Source organism: Piliocolobus tephrosceles, chromosome 1 (genome assembly GCF_002776525.5).
Source record: "Piliocolobus tephrosceles isolate RC106 chromosome 1, ASM277652v3, whole genome shotgun sequence".
Taxonomy (NCBI): Eukaryota; Metazoa; Chordata; class Mammalia; order Primates; family Cercopithecidae; genus Piliocolobus; species Piliocolobus tephrosceles.
The window spans coordinates 9,000,003-9,019,962 of record NC_045434.1 but is presented as its reverse complement, the minus strand read 5'-3'; the positions used below and the strand labels follow the sequence as shown (position 1 = coordinate 9,019,962).

Sequence of the window (19,960 nt, the reverse complement as noted above, 5' to 3'; positions counted from 1 at the left end):
TTGGCATTTTTTTTTTAGTAGAGATGGGGTTTTGCTATGTTGCCCAAGCTGGTCTTAAATTCCTGGACTCAAGCAGTCCACCTGCCTCAGTCTCCCAAAGTGCTGGGATTACAGTTGTGAGCCACCACACTGGCCTAATACCATATTTTTACTCTACATTTTCTGCATTTTGATGTTTACATACACGGGTGTTTCCTATTGTGTTCAGTACAGTGACATGCTGTACAGATAGCCTTAGAAGCAATAGGGAGTATGAGAGAGCTTATGTATGTACCAGGTTATACCATCTTGGTTTGTGTGAGTGCACTCTATGATGTTTAGATGATGAAGAAGTCACCTAATGATGCATTTCTCAGAATGTGTCTTCATTGTTAAGTGAGGCATGACTGTATAATAAATAAATTTATTTTCAGCACATGCTGACTACTTTATCTTAACAAAATGTTAACATAATTTAGCCTTTACTACAGAAGTCGGCATCATAATATGTAGATTGCTTATGCTAATCGGGAAACGTTAAGGTAAACTATGTCTATTTTAAGTGAAGTAAGTGGTTTAAATGACTCCATTTCAAAGAAAACTGCACTTCAGTAATTCTTTTAAAAAATCTGCCTCTAAGTGTTTCCATTCCCAATAGTAAAATAAATAGACAAACAAACAGCTCTTACTAAAACAACAGTAATTTACTATCTTGCACCAGAAGAAATGAGATTTCAAATGTGGAGAAGGTCTGGGATAGTAACACCACTTTTAGAAATTACACATTATGTTTGTTTTAACATAAATTTGAATTCAAGGAAATTTTCGTGCTCTCAAAGAAACTGAGGAACTTCAAATAAGTTACCTACAAACACACAGTCTCGTTATTTTCAGCATACTAACTTCTAATTTTTATTAATTTACCATACACAATATTGCCTGTAATTTTCATTAACTAATGCATGCCATTTTATATTCTGCATTTTGCATACATTTCCTTATATCAGTATAACTTCCATATTTCTTATGATAATAAAGTATTATACAAGTCTAGCAGTTTAACATTCCATCGTGTTAAACTGTTCCCCTGTTGTTGTGTTACAGTGTTAATAACAGTAGTAACAACAGCTACCATTCATTAACTGTTCACACAATAAATACTATATTAAAAGCATCGCTTATCAAAGTAACAAAGAATCTTGATTTGTCATGTGGAAATGCATAGATTTTAGAACTCAGTATATAACAAGTCCTTGAATAGCTTTGTTTTATTCAACTTTATTTTCTTATAATTATAATATTGGTGGGAAAAAAATGTTAGTTGGGGCCAATGTCTGTGTGGAGTTTGCACAAACCCCCCATGTCAGTGTGGGTTTTCTCCAGGTACTAAGGTGAGCAAGAACCTATCAACAATGTTACGTGAGGACTTACTGTACTAATATCTGTGTGACTTTAGTCAAGAAAAAAAAATTCCCTATTTTTTTCTTCATCTTCAATATCTTCTTGTGAACACATATAAGTAATAGCTGACTTAGAGGTTGTACCTCCCACTGAGCCTCACATGTAGTAGGTGTTCGCTATTCACAATAGCAAAGACTTGGAATCAACCCAAATGTCCATCAGTGACAGACTGGATTAAGAAAATGTGGCACATATACACCATGGAATACTATGCAGCCATAAAAAAGGATGAGTTTGTGTCCTTTGTAGGGACATGGATGCAGCTGGAAACCATCATTCTTAGCAAACTATCACAAGAAGAGAAAACCAAACACCGCATGTTCTCACTCATAGGTGGGAACTGAACAATGAGTTCACTTGGACTTGGGAAGGGGAACATCACACACTGGGGCCTATCATGGGGAGGGGGGAGGGAGGCGGGATTGCATTGGGAGTTATACCTGATATAAATGATGAATTGATGGGTGCTGATGAGTTGATGGGTGCAGCACACCAACATGGCACAAGTATACATATGTAACAAACCTGCACGTTATGCACATGTACCCTAGAACTTAAAGTATAATAAAAAATAAAAGTAAAAATAAAAAATAAAAAGAAATGAGGGAATATTGTTACTGGGAGCTGCCTAAAGTTGACTTACATCCATAAAATGAGATTTATTTCATTTTGTGTGTATTTCCACATGGATCTCCAGGATAACTAAATTGTCAATGCCACCTGCAATATGCTATGTTCATTTTTTATTTTTATTTTTATTTTTATTTTTATTTTTTTCTAGACAGGGTCTCACTCTTGTCACCCAGGCTGGAGTGGTGTGATTACCTCTCACCGCAACCTCCACCTCCCAGGCTCAGGTGATCCTTCCATCTCAGCCTCTCAAGTGGCTGGGATTACAGGTGTGCACCACCGCACCAGGTTAATTTTTGTATTTTTTTTTTTTTTTTTTTTGTAGAGAAGGGGTTTCACCATGTTGCCCAGAGTGGTCTTGAACTCCTGGACTCAAGCAATCTGCCTGCCTTGGCCTCCTGAAGTGTTGGGATTATAGGCACAAGCCACCATGCCAAGCCAATTTTTTTATATACCAAATCTCACCAAGGCTGCCTTTCTGTCATTCTTTCTTTACTTGTTCATTCTTCACTTCTTTCTCTCAACGAATATTAGAACGTGTTGCACACCTGGAAATCACTGCAATACCCCAGATTGTAACTGCTGTGAAGGAAATTCCTCTATTCAACAGGAATCAGAAGACCCTTGTGCAGTATAGGCAGTAGATAGGCAGAGAAGGCTGGTAGATAGGCAGAAGTATGTATGTGTGAGCATTTTTTAAAAAAACTATGTCTTCCCCCGGAGATTATAATTAATCATCTTGATATTATACTATATCAGACAGAATGACCAAGATGTAACCTCCTGGGAAAGACAGATATACAAACAGATAATAATACAATATATTATTATATTATATACATTATGTACAAAATGTTATGGCAGTATATTTGTGCCTGAGGGACTGGGGGTTGGTAAGAATTAGCTTTTGAATTATTATTTTTTCAAATGAGTAGCAGTTTACCAGATAAATAGAAAGGCACCCCAAATAAGAAGATGATGTCTGCTCACAGAAAACAGAAGGAGCAAAGTCAAGTATGGAGCGTAGGAGAGAACTGAGTATCTGGCAACCACTTCCTATAGCTGTAATAATTTTGGTTAGAGATTAGTATTAGAAGAGGAGGGAGAGAAAGCAAGCTAGGCAGTTAGGAAATCTCACGTACCTCCCATGAGACAGGCAGTATTCTAGACATCTTGTGCATATTTTGTCTTACAACTCTCAGAACAACTGGATTTTAGAGGTGGTGTCAGTGAGACTTTGAATATGAGGCCGGCTGTCCAAGGTCCTGTAGCAAGAATATATCAGAATTGGTGTTTAGAGCCAAGTCTTCCAGCTCAAAACCCACCTCTAAGATGCGATGGGGAAACCACGTAGGGATCTTCTCATTTATCTGGGTTTAATTAACTTCTCTGCTGGAAGATAAATCTTTGGGATTTTGTTCTCTGTTGTCTCAAAAACAGGCATTCTACAAAATGTATTTTACCTTCCTTTGATGTTTTTCAAAAGTAAATGCCACCTCTCCATGGAAGTATTATGTATGTAGCGGATTCTTCTCTATAACCTTCATGCTTTCTTCATTTTACATTTTTACCATTTGTGCATCTTTGCTGTGGTCCACTCTTTGCCCTTAAATGGGGGCAAATGGAGGATCTTTGAACTTTTTTAGAGTTCTTCTGTTTGCTATTATCATGACCTTTCTTAGGCCTTCAGCAAGAAGACTAGTTGTCTCAGTTATCTGTCATTCTGAAGATTGGCACCTTTAGGGAGGGAGTCAGAGCCCTGGAGATTTCCTTGAAGAGAATGCCATTCTGGCACGTTGCAGAATGACACTATCTCGGTGGCTTTCCCCATCCATCCTCATTGCCCCAGCCTGTGCGCCTGACATGAAGTGTGGCTGAGTCTGACCTCATTTCTTGTGCTTCCTACAGGGAAAATCCTACTGTCCCCAAAGAAATACACTGCCCTACTCAAGGCGGTTATTTCATTGCCCCTGAGGCTCATGATCTTCTGTAGAGCCAGGGGTTCGCAGCCTCTGCTTCCAATCTGCCCTAAAGCACCCCTCTTCCTGTCATATAATCTCCCCCAAATCAAGCATGAACAATTCTCTAGACCAGAAATCCGTGTTAGCCAGGATGGTCTCGATCTCCTGACCTTGTGATCCGCCCGCCTCGGCCTCCCAAAGTGCTGGGATTACAGACATGAGCTACCGCGCCCGGCCCAGCAACCGATTTTTATAAGGGGTCAGATAGTATATATTTTAGACTTTGTGGGTCATACTGTTTCTGTTACAACTACTCAACTCTGCCATGGTAACGTGAAAGCAGCCAGAGACAATATGTAAATGAATGGCTGTGGCTGTGTTCCAATAAAACTTTATTTATAGACTCTGATATTTGAATTTCAAATAATTCGCACAATTCTTTTAGTTTGTTCCAAACAGTTAAAAATGTCAAAACCATTCTTAGCTCACAGGCTACACAAAAACTGGCAGCAGGGTTGGAGTTTGCCCACTCTTGCTCTGGGGAGATTGCTGTGGTGCTGCTTTTTCTGCAGAGTAAATTGGGATCTGACCACTAGAGTCTCCAAGCTGGCTGTTTTTCTGTAGCATCTCCAATCCAGAGCAGCTTTTCCTAGCTCCTAGTAATCATTCAGTTTCTGCCTATAGACTTTGACTTCAGTTTTCTCCTATATTCGTGCTGTCCTTCCCCCTGTGATCGAGGAAGGTGCGTAGATGTAAGTCCCGTTAGGAAGCTGATACCTAATCTACAGGTAAAACATGGATTTTTTTCTTTCTGGAAAATATCTTTATTATTTAACCTTTTTCTATTTTTGAGAAATAGAATTTGATCTCTAAATGAATTAAATTAAACTAACTGCTAACTAGTGTGTGATTTTTGGAATGAATATATTTGAACTTCATTCAAATGATATTTCGGATTATTCTTTTTCTTCTTGAGATTGTATTGCAAACAGAAAGATAACTTTGGCAAGTAAATTAAAGGATTGACAAAACAAAAGTGTGAATTAAGGCAAAAAATAGATGCCAATGCCTACTTTTGTTGTTGCTGTTCATTCATTCATTTACTCAGCACATATTTGTATGTGCCAGGCACTATATTTCAAAGTGAGATCTCACTTTATATCTATCTTGACATACAAAGATGAGTAGAACACTATGCTTGCATTTTAAAGAACTACATGGGAGACAGAGAACTAGTGAGATGTATCTTTATATATCAACTCAGTATCTGTTGGTCACATTGTAGGACATGTAGAGCACAACCAATCATTGAAAGAAGGGTTGTTCTGCATGATCGACGTGATATGGTAAAGCAGCATGTTCTGTAGAGGGCAGAGTCCTGGGCCAGTTGCCCTACTCTCCTGAGTCTTTAAATCTGTAAAGCGAGATGACTACATTGCAGATTTGTGGTGAAGTCTAAATGGAAGTTCGTATGCATGCATAGGGTAATGCTCAACACATAGGCCTTAAAAAATCCACATCACGAGATAAGTTTGGTTTTCTTATTGATAAGCATATGGCTTTCTAGAAATGTTACATTGAGTTACTAGTAAATTTACTTCTGAATCAGACATATTTACTGACTATGTGGTATGTTCGCATGGCTATACTTCACATTGTGTACAAAACGGAGGTATTACCTGTTCTCACTTATAAGTAGGAGCCAGGCTATGGGTATACAAAGGCATCCGAGTGATAATAATGGACATTAGAGATTCAGAAGGTGGGAGGAGGGTGAGGGATAAAAACTACCTATTGCATACAATGTACACTACTTAGGTGATGGATGCACTAAAATCCTAGACTTCACCACTGTGCAATTCACCTGTGTAACCAAAAACTATTTGTATTCTTAAAGCTATTGAACTAAAAACAACAACAACAGAGGTATGTAGGTTAAGATCTTTCTGTTGGGTTGCTTATCAAACATCTTTTTATTATTATTATTATTATACTACAGATTAGAAAGATAATCTTATGCAAACCATATGAGATCATACTTATTGACTGATTTTGTCATCTTTTTGTGTCTGTTTAGATATGAACAGTAATGGCACATATTTTGGTTGTGAGTCACTCAGTGGACTGTGGATTGAATGAACTGTATCCATCCCCATCATGATGTACAACACCAGGTCTCTTCACTAGTAGGTATTTTTAAACTAATATCATGTACACAGTTATATGTTGAGATTTTCAACAAAGTACCTATTTTTATAATGAAAAATGTGCAAAACACATGTATTTGTGTTGCTGGTATGAAATATGGCTAGATCTAGTCTATTTCTGTATCAACCAATTGTAAAATGAAGGAGCATGCTGAGCTGTATTGATTAGGTGTAAGTATACAAATATGATAATTATGTATACCTGTATAGGCAGAATTTAGAAGAATAGAATCTTCCCTCTTTTTTAATTGAATTAAAAAACGTCACTGGACAGTTTCTATATCTTCTGGTTAATATCATATAGATCTGGTGCCAGTGTAAGCTTAAACTTTTTACCTAGTTTATACTTTGAAACAGTTTAATTTTATTATACAGGGTATTTGATGTGCTTCCACTTACAGATGCACCATACTAACAGTTGGTGTATGATATTTATGCTGTTATGGAAAGAAAGTTAAACTCAGTCAGAAGATGTTAATTTTATTTCATCTCCAGCATTTCTCCTCATACTAGACCCCTAATCTCTAGGCCTCAGTTTCATTTGAAAAATGATAGGAATCGCTTCTGCTTTACCTACTTCATAAGATTTCCTTTGAAGGTCAAAAGAGGTAACAGATGTGAAATTATTAGCTGACGCTCAAACTCTGTAAAAATAAATGGTGTTATCTGTGGTCAACTAACATCACAAGTAGGGGGCTGGAAAAAATTGTGACCATAATTGTCTCTTCAAATTGATTAATGCAGTTTACTATTTTATATGTTACTTACCTAAGAGATAAATGATAAAATCCTAATTAATTTTAATTTATGACCCAAATTCATTTTGTATATTTGAGAAAATTATGTTTAAATGATATATGAGGAAACATGTTTCTCACACACCCATGCACACAGCAATCCCCACCAACCATCAGGAATTTCTGCTGCTGCTTCCCTCCAGCGTATTTACTCTTATTAGATTTTATCTATTCGGTATTTACACATGAAGGAGAAAGATATATTAGATATTTCTTTTATGTACTTTAGTTTCAAGATACTAAGGAAACAATGTAGGAATTTGGCGAGATTGTAAATATTATTTAAATATAATATTGAAAACATTTATTAACTGAAATCTTTTTAACGTCTTCTGTGACCATTCTCTTTAGCTAGGAGAATACAGCTAGCCTGTTTAAAATGAACAACTGAAAATGTAATCTTAACAAATATATTCAGTAATATTGAGAAAGACTTTTCCACTAAATTTAAACCAGTTATATAACCAGGCTTATGCAATGAAACTGGTTTGCAAATTCTAATTCCTGAAATTAGATATGATTCTCACTAGATGGGCAGTGGTCTGTTACATGAATAAAATTTTTGCATCTAAATGAAACAAAAATCTTAACCGGTGACATATTCACTAGCTAATGTTGTAGCGTAGTGCTGAAGTATGCAGGATCTGTAGTCAAACTGCCTGAGGTTGCAACCCAGTTCCACCATTTTGTAGCTTTGCAAAGTTGGACAAGTCATTTAATTTCTCTGCGCTTTAGTTTGCACATTTGTAAAATGAGACTAATAAAAAGAGATCTATCTTATTGCATAGGCTTGTTGTATGGATTACATGAGTTAATATGGGCAAGTGTTTGGGAGCAGTGTGAGACTTACTAAGTTATCAGTCAGTTCCCTGGGGAGTGTGGGATTATCCTGATGAGCACAGATTTTAGAATCAGAAAGCCGTGGGTCCAAAGTCATTTATTAATTGTGAAGTTTTCAAAAGCCTCAATTTCTGAGAAATAAAATGGTAATGATTATGATATACTCCATACTGCCTTTGTTCAGATGGCTTAACACAGCATCCACACAAGGAATGGTAGCTATCACCTTTGTCGGGCATTGTAAAGATATCATCACAAATCATTATATAGTATGATTTTAAAATAATGTAAATCAGAGAACTTCTGAATTTGAAAATGTCCTTGCCATGTGTTATATTTAAAGGACTTTTGTAAATGTGCTCAATTATAGGATTTATTTTGTTAGATTCAGAATTTCCAAAAAGATTAACAAATATTTAAATCAAACAACAAAATGCAAACATAGCTTGAATATGGAATACTGAATGACAAAAAAATGGCTTTATTAGGCTGATCAAGGAATATCAAATGAATGTTCAATTTAGTTTGAATTTTGGACTGTCACCATGTTTAAAATGACTTTTTTTTTTTTGCGGGAGAGAAAGAGGGCAAAAAAGAAAGGAGGTATAAATGTAGAAAATGTTTCACAAAGCGATGGGGAGTAAGGGCTTGAACTTTCACTTTCATAATCATGAGTTCTATATCAGACGTACACTTGTTTTTATTATGAATCAAGTTAAGATATTGTCCTTTGAGCTTACATTGGACAAAATTCATGGTTTTAGTGGGTGACATTTTCCAAATGAGTCATAGTTTGTTCCCAAGGTGGAAAGTACTGATAACTTGAGGCAATATTTAGAGTCAAGAGCCTGAGCCCATGTTTTGTGTCCATCTCTCTAGTTGAGCCAGTTGCTGGGCTGACGTGTATCACTCAGACCAGAAAACCAAGTCTTGTTCCCTCACGTCCTCCTTATAAACTATCTAAAACAATGACAGCGTTTAGTTTGTCCAACTCTGTCCATCTCTGTACCCAGAAAATCTTTCACATGTAAATTTCATCTGACTTACTTGACTTGCTTATAATTCAGATTAAAATGTTTTCTGTGATTGCTTTGTACACACCCATTTATTCTTCTTCGTATTTATTTTTGCAGTAACTTCTTCAGCCTTTATAGACTTTTTCTCTGATGAGGACAGTAGTGGTTATGGAGGAAGCTTTGGGGCATAAAGGCTTTGGGGGTGCATTTCTTGGTAAGAACCTACATGCTATGGACATGGGTACAGGCCTGGTTGCTGTGTTGCTGTCCCTCCATGAGGGCCTGGGTAAGAGATGCTCATGGTGCTGATGTGATGCTGGCCTGCTCTCCCAGGGCCTGAAGCGTGCCATACTTCTAGCCCTTCAGTGTGGCCAAGATGCACATTAAGAAGTCTCATATTAGGATTTAGAATGTAATAAAATGAAAAAAGCAAGGTTATGCAGTTGGAATGCTGGCACTACTGTGTTGTTAGTCCATTTTCTGTTAGTCCATTTGCTGCTGATAAAGACATACCTGAGACTGGGCAATTTGCAAAATAAAGAGGTTTAATGAACTTACAGTTCTATGTGGCTGGGGAGGCCTCACAATCATGGTGGAAAGCAAAGAGGAGCAAGTCACATCTTACATGGATGGCAGCAGGCACAGAGAGAGCTTGTGCAGAGGAACTCCCCCTTATAGATCCATTAGATCTCTTGAGACTTATTCACTACCATGAGAACAGCATGGGAAAGACCTGCCCCAATGATTCAGTTACTTCCCAACAGGCCCCTCACACAACATGTGGGAATTCAAGGTGAGATTTGGGTGGGGACACAGTCAAACCATATCACCTACTAAACAGACAGATTTTTGTGGATTTCTACTTATCTTCATGGTTTTATGGTCATTATATATATTTTTGATATCTACTTTAACATCACAAATTAAATTATGTATGTCTTTAGAAGTCTTCTTCTGGTTGGGTGCAGTCACCTGTAATCCCAGCACTTTGGGAGGCTGAGATGGGCAGATTGCTTGAGGTCAGAAGTTTGAGACCTGCCTGGCCAACATGGTGAAAACCCATCTCTACTAAAAATACAAAAAAAAAAAAAAAAAAAAAAAAAATTAACCAGGTGTGGTGGCACACACCTGTAATTCCAGCTGCCTGGGAGGCTGAGGCATGAGAATCGCTGGAGCCTAGGGGGTGGAGGTTGCAGCGAGTTGAGATAGCACCACTGCACTCCAGCCTAGGCAACAGAGAGAGACTCCACCTCAAAAAAAAAAAAAAAAAAAAAAAAAAAGAATCCAATATCTATCTGATACTACTTAAATGCAGACTATGGAGCAGACATGGGATGTTCAGACCTGAAGTCTAATGTAATTTGGAGATACGAAATAGATGAAATCTTTACTACAGTGGAATTCTGAGAATAGCCCCTAACTTTACGCACGGCCTAATCATGGTAAAGGGAAGAGTATAAGCCTAGGAACAGAGGTGTATTCCAGCAGGCTGTATTGTGGTCCAAGCAGAAGGTGAGTCCTTTAAGAAGAGAGCCTGCTCAATGGTGACTGGAAGTGGAATCAATGAGCTGTGAATTTCCCAGAGAGGTTTAGTGACTCTCTCGGATGTGTTGACCGTCAATGTCCTCTGCTTCCTTGCTGACCAAGCCCCACCTAGTAGCACCAAGCCTTACCTGCATGCCATGATCCCATGAGCCTCCTTGTGCTTAGATGTACGGTCCATTAATCAAACTCATGTTCTTCCTTTCAAACTCAGTTTACAGGCATTGTCATCTGTGAAAACTTGCTTGATCTTCCCCTTAAAATTCACTGTTTCTTTTTCTGCTTTTCTGTACTGTGTGCATGCCTATATTATAAATCACGCTCGCTTGTTTTGCAATGATTTATTGATATAACAACTATCTCACTATGGTGTTAGCTTGTTGAGGGCAGTTCCTGTCTTGTTCATTCTTGTTTTTCCTGGGTCCAGAACTCAACCAATAGTTACTGATAAAATTAATGATTCAAATGGTTAATGATACATGTTGTCCTTAGATTGCACAAGAAATAATTGCATTTGGCATGTTACAAAGATTTCCATGAAATGTCTTTCAATATGGATGTTGTCTTAAAATTGTTATTAATATAAATCTGTAAAAAGTATGACCAGAAAAAAATGAAAAGTGGCAAATTTTATCTTACCATGATGTTTATTTACATCATTGTAAATATTTTTATCAAAAGATACTAGGAATTTTGAAAATGTATATCTGACTCTACTACCTACCTTCTTAATTTATCATTCAGCTTTATTGATTGATTGATTGATTGTGTCCCTGGGTGGGCTGGAAAATTTGATTTTTAGAGCAGCATTTCAACAATGATGAGAAATTTTCTGACCTCATGTTAACTGAAGGTGGAGTGACTGCCCTGATATGAGTTAGTGAGAAAAATATTTTTAAAATAGTTCTTAAGGTTTTCTTTTATTATAATAACTGTCATATTTCTTTTGATTGCTTTTGTTCAACACTCCAGACTTGAATACGTCACTGTTTTTAAATTATACATATTAAAGCATATTTTCATAAATATAAAGCACATACATGCTATATAATTTATATATATAACTCATATGTCCAAGGAAGTCCCCGACCATTAATCATTTGGGAAAGGTGGAAAATGTATATGTGCTATCATTCTTTTTTTTTTTTTTTTTTTTTTGAGAGGGAGTTTCAGTTTTGCTCTTATTGCCCAGGCTGGAGGGCAATGGTGTGATCTTGGCTCACTGCAACCTCCTTTTCCCAGGTTCAAGCGATTCTCCTGCCTCAGCCTCCCGAGTAGCTGGGATTATAGCCATGCACCACCATGCCTGGCTAATTTTGTATTTTTAGTAGAGATGGGGTTTCTCCATGTTGGTCAGGCTGGTCTCGAACTCCCGACCTCGGGTAATCCACCTGCCTCGGCCTCTCAAAGTGCTGGGATTACAGGTGTGAGCCACTGCATGTGACCTGTGTTACTATTCTTGTAGATTTAAGCTATTTGTTTAAAAATAGAGTGAAAAATAACTGAAGCAAAAAAAAGTCCTCTGTCAATAAATGAGTAGCTAGCTATACATCACTCAGAGAAGGACTTAAAATTGTTTAATTTAAACGTTTCTTCTTGAATTGTACGATTTTATCTGAAATTCTGTCATACAATTTTAACATGAAAGATCATTAAGTCCGCTAAAACAGTGTTTTAACACATGATGCCCACCTTTGTTGCTTGCTGTAGACCAATCATATACAGTGAAGTCAACATGAGCTAATGAGATAGAGTAGCACAAATTATGTCAAGCCACTCGGATTTCACAGATGGCTGTAGATAGTTAACTGTAAAGCACTGAGCTAATAAAGATAATTTTTAAGAGAAGAAAATAGGTGATAGGTTACTCCAGTTGTCAGCACATAAGCTATTGTAGATAAACATGCATCAAGCCAAAAGGCGTAATGTTTGAATGAACCATATATACCATATCAAGAGTATTCATCCAGTTGCGTAACTAGAAATGTAATAGAATAATGTAGGTATTATCACATTATTAAAGCTTTGATATGCTCAAGTAACTGGCAATACCGCAATAATAATTACTGTTGAATGAAAATGGCTATTTCTTTCTATATATGTATTTAATATATGATATATATTATTATATATATCATCTATTTCTCATGTGTGTAGATATATGTCATATATTATATATGTGTAGATTATATGTATCATATATATGTATAGATGATATGTATCATATTTTATATGATATATATTAGTTATATATTTTTATATATCATTTGTATATATCATATATAAACATATGTAAATAGATATATAAATTTATATATCTATTTATACATATATATATATAAACGATAAGCTCACTGCAGCCTCAACCTTTTGGGCACAAGTCATCTTTTCACCTCAGTCTCCCAAGTAGCTGGGACTACAGGCTCATGCTCCACACCTGACCATTATTATTATTATTATTATTATTATTATTATTATTATTATTGTAGAGACAGGGTTTCACTTAATTGCCCAGGCTGGTCTCCATCTCTTGGGCTCAAGTGATCCTTCCTTCTTGGCATCCCAAGGTTTTGGGATTGCAGGTGTGAGCCACCACGCCCAGCCTGGAAGAAATATTTTTTATTGTTTCAAAAGCTAACACCCGACAAAATACCTGCTTGTTTCCTGATACCTTTATAAGTCTCTATTTTATGCATTTGAGGATGAACATTTCTTACTATTTTCTAACTTTCTTTTTAACGAAAAGACTTACAATTTTATGTTGAAATTGATCATAACAATAATAGCTACCATACACTCAGCTAGTAACGTTCAGGGAGTTCCTAGCCACGTCGTCTCCTAATCTTCACAAGTCTTCAAGGACTCCATTATCACCTTCCGTTTACAAATGAGGAGGCATGTACTGTGCTGTGTACACTACTGATTGGCATATGTATATAACCTAAATTTGTAAGACTCATTTCCAAAGACTTTGTAAGGAAGTCAGCCTCTCCACTATAGGACAGACACATAAATATGGAGGCATATAATATTTTCATATGGGAAAATAGGGAACTAATTTTATTTTTTAAAATAAAATTAATTTAGAAAATATGTTTCAGGTTAACCCTTGCTAATTTAATATTCTGGAGAGTAAATAGCTTCTAAACTCATAATTAAAGATTTCCCCTACTATGCTTCCATGGGAACCAATGTGCATACAAATGAGAATCTATATCTATTTGGAGACACATTCTCAGTTAGGATACAAGCAGGAGGCTTTCAAAAGAATGCATTACCCATTTTTAAGATTGAAAATTTTATTCATAAAAATCAAATAATATCATTTAACCTGTTTTCTTATGTCTTGTTTCTTTCACTTGAATGATGGATGTAAATACCGTGAAATCAATGGACATGTCCTATAATTGATTGATTCCCTACAGTGGGGACTAGGATTCTTGGTCTCAACAAGTGTCTCTTCTATCCCATCCCACTCCCATCAAAATGCTTTCACATGAACTGTCTCTTTTCAGTTCAATTAGTTGAAAATAATTTTGCTGATTTATCTCATATTTTTGCTTCTTTCTATGATGGAGATAGAATTACCGGTGTTCCTTTAGATATCCCCTCAGCTGTGTTATTTATCCCAAAAAAGGAAAATTTAAATGTAGGAGCAAACAAGCCTAGGAAACAGAGCTACTTTTGAAGTAGTGGTTTTAACATCTGTTTTGTGAAGCAGAGTCTCGCTCTGTCACCCAGGCTATAGTGCAGTGGCACGGTCTCGGCTCACTACAACCTCAGCTTTTCAGGTTTAAGTGAACTCTCATTCCTCAGCCCCTTGAAGAGCTGGGATTACAGGCATGTGCCACTACACCTGGCTAATTTTTTTATTTATAGTAGAGACAGATTTTACCATGTTGGCCAGTCTGGTCTCGAACTCCTGGCCTCAAGTGATCCTCCCACCTTTGCCTCCCAAAATACTGGGATAACATCGGTTTTTTTAATAAAGAAGATAATTATGATATTGTGAAGTCATTTGAAATTTGAAGGGATTAAATTATTTGAAAAGAATGTCATGTTGTAAATGACTTTAGTTTAAATATTTGAAGCCAGAGAATTCGGGTATTCTATTTATTCATTCAGCAAATATTTAGTGACCTCCTATGGCATAGCAGACCCTGGGACTATAAACTATAGACAAAATGCCTGTCCTTACAAAATTTACATTTCTAGGTAGCTGTTAGAGATGGGTAGAGACAGGATGTGTGGAAAGGGACAGAATGTGTGTGTGTGTGTGTGCGCATGTGCACCAGGCATGAAGAAAAAGAGTGATCATTAAATATATGTATACACAAAAAGTAATAAATTCATTTTAAATGAAAGCAACTCCTTTTTATAGCAAAATTGCATTCAACGTTTCTAAAGCATAGTTTGAGATTACAACATTTGACATTTTTACTCACAAAAACATCATATTTTGATCATTACTAAAAATAAATTTTTTGATAAAATATCTGTTGTGGTTTTAAAATGGTTCATGTATTTCTTTCTTTCTTTTTTTTTGAGATGGAGTCTCACTCTGTTGCCCAGGCTGGAGTGCAGTGGTGCAGTATTGATTTACTGCAACCTCTGCCTCCCAGGTTCAAGCAATTTTCCTGCCTCAGTCTCCCAAGTAGCTGGGATTACAGGTGCACACCACCACACCCAGCTAATTTTTGTATTTTTATCAGAGACGGGGTTTCACCATATTGGCCAAGCTGGTCTCGAACTCCTGACCTCATGATCCACCCACCTTGGCCTCCCAAAGTCCTGGGATTACAGGCGTGAGGCACCGTGCCCAGCCCTGGTTCATGTATTTCTAATCATTTTTTAACTCTTTCTAAAACACTTGTAGGTGTTAGTAGAATTTAAAGGGAAATTCCTCAAGACTATTTTCATCAGATTATACTAAAGAGTGGTTATGAGGGATGATGGGGGGCAGAAAATGTGAGCACTCTGAGACCTAAAGGGGAGAAAATTGTTACCCTTTCACCAAAGGAATAAAAGCAACTCCCAGTTTTTTGGTTCTTCGATTAAAGTTTAAGTCTTCTCTGTGCTGAAACATGGAGTCACGTGGAAGTGTTGAGCTTTTATTATTTAATCACAAGGAAGTTTGGTTGTGGAACTAGAATCATTGATTCATAAACATTACTGTATTACAGATAATATGGGATGTGCACTTGAGAGCTTGTGACAAAGTGAGGTGGAAGGTGGGACTCTGCTTCAGAGGCAGGGCTCAGACACCAGAACAGTGAGGACTTGCTAAAACAGGAATGGGGCAGAAGCCGCTGTCCATAAGGCATGCCTACCAGTGTGCTGTGTCAGTTTACTGTTGCCACGGCAACAGTTACCACCTCTTTCCATGGCAATGACTGGCAACCCAGAGGTTACTGCCCATCTCCTAGGAATTTGTGCATAAACCTCCCCTTAATCTGCATGCAATTAAAAGTAGGTATAAATATGACTGAAGAACAGACCTGAACTGCTACTCTATGTCTATGGGGTAGTCCGACTCTGCAGTCACAAAGCTGTAATGCTGCCTCGTCAATAAAGCTGTTTTCCTCTACCCTACCACCAGCTTGCCCTTGAATTCTTTCCTGGGTGAAGCCAAAAACCCTCATGTGCTAAGCCCCAATTTGGAGCTCACTTGTCCTGCATCGAAAGGAACAATTCAAAAATTGGAAAAACTGTCAGTCATGCACTGTGCTAAGACAGTTTTCCAGCTAGAAAGTAAATCAATTGTTTTTAGTGATTTTTGGAGGCAATATAGTGATCTCTTTATTAAGCTCAGCCAATAAATAGGTATCAAATTCTGTTTACTACATTGCAGTGATAGACACAGTAGTCAATTCCTGCTGGAGGAAATGAGAAACGTTAACGATGCATGTACCTTTAAAAATATTTCTTTTTCTTTCCATGAAGTGCAGATTCATGTTTGAAAACTTTTTACTGTTAGGTTCTCTGAATACATGATTTTGGTGGCTTTCCCAATTCAAGATTATTCAATTTTCATGCCACTGATGTAAAAATCAATGCTTAATACACATATGAGGCACAAAAGATTTTTGGAGTCGTTCCGGATCGTTTATGTCTCATTTTAGTTTTTTTAATATAGATTCCAAAAATAATATAGTCAAATGCTAATGTCTCATGGTTTGTTGACAATGGGACAACACAGCATTGAGGTAGAGAAAGACACGTAATGTCTCAAGGTTCATTTGCCCCTTTTTTCCACTACTTCACATGGAAAGAAAATATAAAAAGATGTTTGCCGAAGTGAAAATTGTTGACAAGAATTGTTGGGTTTCTACCGTAAGTACTAGCAACCTACAAAATGTAGCACACTAAAAATAGAGTAATTAAAGCTCCAGTTCAATTCTGATTCTCCTAATACTAAGCCTGTTGAAATACATTAAACAGATGATTGTAATGACAGGGGCCTCCTCAAATTAGGAATACATCCACAGCTTCCACATGGAGGAGGCACATAAAATAAGTCGCAAGACAGAGATGGTAAAAATGTATGACAAGAAGAAACCACTATTTATAAAGAGTTCCAATTGTTAGTTCATTTCAGCTTTATTATTATCTCTCCCTAGGAGAGTCACACAAAGCAGCATACATAGAAGAAAGCAAATCTATGTTAGTTGAATGGGATGGAATTGAATTGAATGATGCTTCTACGTACTTATTTTTGGGGACATTAGTTACAAGCTTAGAATAAATAAACAAAAGGTTTTTTTTTTTTTTTAATTTTAAGCAGTAACTGGATCTTGGACTTTCATCTCATTCTTCCATTCATGCATGGGGCTAAGAGACCCTCCAGGGCTCTGCTGAGAAGTGTAAAAGCCTACTTAAGTAGGTCAGAGAGTTATCTTCTTTTGCTCTGATTCTGTTTGCATGTGAATTTGATCAAGGCAACGCGAATGCATTGCTCCTGACACCTCTACTTCTGTGCTCAGCTGGATGCTGAGTAAAACTAATCTTTACATCTGAGTTCTCTGTCAGTTGTTCAAACCTCCTTTAAAACTATCTTCTTTGCCTTGTCATGACTACTACTTGGCTCTGAGGTTTTCTACTTCAACTATGGCAATAAATATTTTAATGGTCTCTCTGATCATCGTTATTCCCTTCTGGTAATCATTCCCCTTGACATTGGGGACTACTCGAACACACCTCTGAGTATTTTATTCTCTGTGTAGTCTCTCCTTTTGCCTCAAGATTAAAATCCAGACACATATTTTATTTTGTTTATTTTAAAGTTTCAGGGTACATGTGCAGGATGTGCAGGTTTGTGTTACATAGGTAAATGTGTGCCATGGTGCTTTGCTGCACCTGTCAACCAATCACCTAGGTATTAAGCCTGGCATGCATTAGTACTTTTCTCTATTGTTCTCCCCCACCGCTTCACCCTCCCCCGACAGGACCCAATGCATGGTGTTCCCCTCCCTGTGTCCACATGTTCTCATTGTTCAGCTCCCACTTATAAGTGAAAACACATAGTGTTGGTTTTCTGCTCCTGAATTAGTTTGCTGAGGATAATGGCTTCCAGCTTCATCATGTCCATGCAAAGGACATGATTTTGTTCCTTGTTAGGGCTGCATAGTATTCCATGGTGTATATGTACCACATTTTCTTTATCCAGCCTATAATTGATGAGTATTTTGGCTGATTCCATGTCTTTGCTATTATGAATAGTGCTGCAAATAACATTCATGTGCATGTATCTTTATAATAGAGTGATTTATATTCCTTTGGGTTATATACCCAGTAATGGGATTGCTGAATCGAATGGTATTTCCGGTTCTTAATCTTTGAGGAATCACCAGATGTCTTCCACAATAGTTAAACTATTTACATTCCCACCAACAGTGTAAAAGCATTCCTATTTCTCTGCAACCTCACAAGTGTCTCTTGTTTCTTGACTTTTTAATAATTATCATTCTAACTGGCATAGAATGGTGTCTCATTGTGGTTTTGATTTGCATTTCTCTAATGATCAGTGATGTTGAGTTTTTTTCATATAGTTGTTGGCTACATGTATGTCTTCTTTGGAGAAGTATCTGTTCATGTCCTTTGTCCACTTTTTAATGGGATTGCTTTTTGTGAGTTTGCTTAAGTTCCTTGTAGATTCTGGATATTAAACTTTTGTCAGATGGATAGATTGCAAAAAGTCCAGACACATTCTGAATGAGAATAAAAAGCCTTACAATGTCTGATTTCAAGAAATTCTCCAAACTCATATCCAGCGACACTCTTGTATGCACCTAACATACACCTTGTGTTTAAAATTGAATCTCGCCTTTCAGCTTAACCTTGACCATATAAAACACATTTTCCCTAGTTGCTTCATTTCAGTCAAGAATATTTAATTGAATGCCAACAACTGACAGCTGGAACCTGGGCAGCATCCTCCACAGTCAAACATTCTAAGCTCTTTTTTTTTTTTTTTTTTTTTTGAGACGGAGTCTGGCTTTGTCGCCCAGACTGGAGTGCAGTGGCCGGATCTCAGCTCACTGCAAGCTCCACCTCCCGGGTTTACGCCATTCTCCTGCCTCAGCCTCCCGAGTAGCTGGGACTACAGGCGCCCGCCACCTCGCCCAGCTAGCTTTTTGTACTTTTTAGTGGAGACGGGGTTTCACTGTGTTAGCCAGGATGGTCTCGATCTCCTGACCTCGTGATCCGCCCTTCTCGGCCTCCCAAAGTGCTGGGATTACAGGCTTGAGCCACCGCGCCCGGCCTGTTCTAAGCTCTTTTGTGTTACTGGACTGGCCCATGTTCTCTTTTCCTGGAATGCCTTTCCCTCTCTGCCTGGAAACTGTCTACTCATCCTTTAATATACAGGTCAAAAGTTTTTACCTTATGTAAGAATTGTGAGTCACCTGAGTCAGCTTCTTGCTTTATTTACTAAGTATTTAGCAAATAAAACTGAAATTATTCATTGTATGTTTATTCTCCTGCCCCTAACTGGTCTTCGAGCTCCTCTTGCATATGTATTGCTGATTTTCCTTTGTTACCCTAGAAAGAATCTTTCACAGCGAAGGGCACCTGGAGGATACTCCATAAATACGGACTGAGTGAATTCTTGGGCCCAGAAACATCTAGGGTATCTGCCAATCCTTTTCCACCAATATGCCCTTCCTTAACCACTGACATAAGCTTTTGCTAGACTTATAATAAGTATAACACAAATGTTTTGCACAACAGCCATCTCGTATCACTTTCCCTTTCACTTCCTTTCTGTAAGTCTATGAGTCTTATAAACTGTGAAAAGGTCATACTAGCAAAGCAGGCTGTCCCTATTATTCACAGTTTATAGGAGCCATTGGTAACCAGTTGATGCTGTGAGGCTGAGTCAGAATCATATTTCTTGGGTTCATCAGTTAATTTGTCTAATCTGAGTATCTTTACAGTGTATTTCCTAAAAGTGTGTTCTGATATGCCCTTGAATACTTAAATCCTTGTGTTTAAAATTGAATCTCGCATCTCAGCTTAACCTTGACCAT

At 37.4% G+C, this 19,960-nt stretch overlaps 1 protein-coding gene across 10 annotated transcripts in view; it reads left to right on the top strand.

The window, feature by feature from the left end:
- CHRM3 (cholinergic receptor muscarinic 3) overlaps nt 1-19,960 on the top strand; it is a 521,589-nt gene that overhangs the window by 154,191 nt on the left and 347,438 nt on the right. For 9 of the 10 annotated variants that reach the window (XR_002732373.2, XM_031935428.1, XM_031935431.1 and 6 more), the window contains one exon: nt 6,109-6,217. The gene's annotated coding sequence lies outside the window, so the exon portion shown is untranslated. Of the gene's footprint in view, nt 1-6,108; nt 6,222-19,960 lie in introns of all 10 variants that reach the window. The other variant, XM_031935424.1, reaches the window with a different exon arrangement.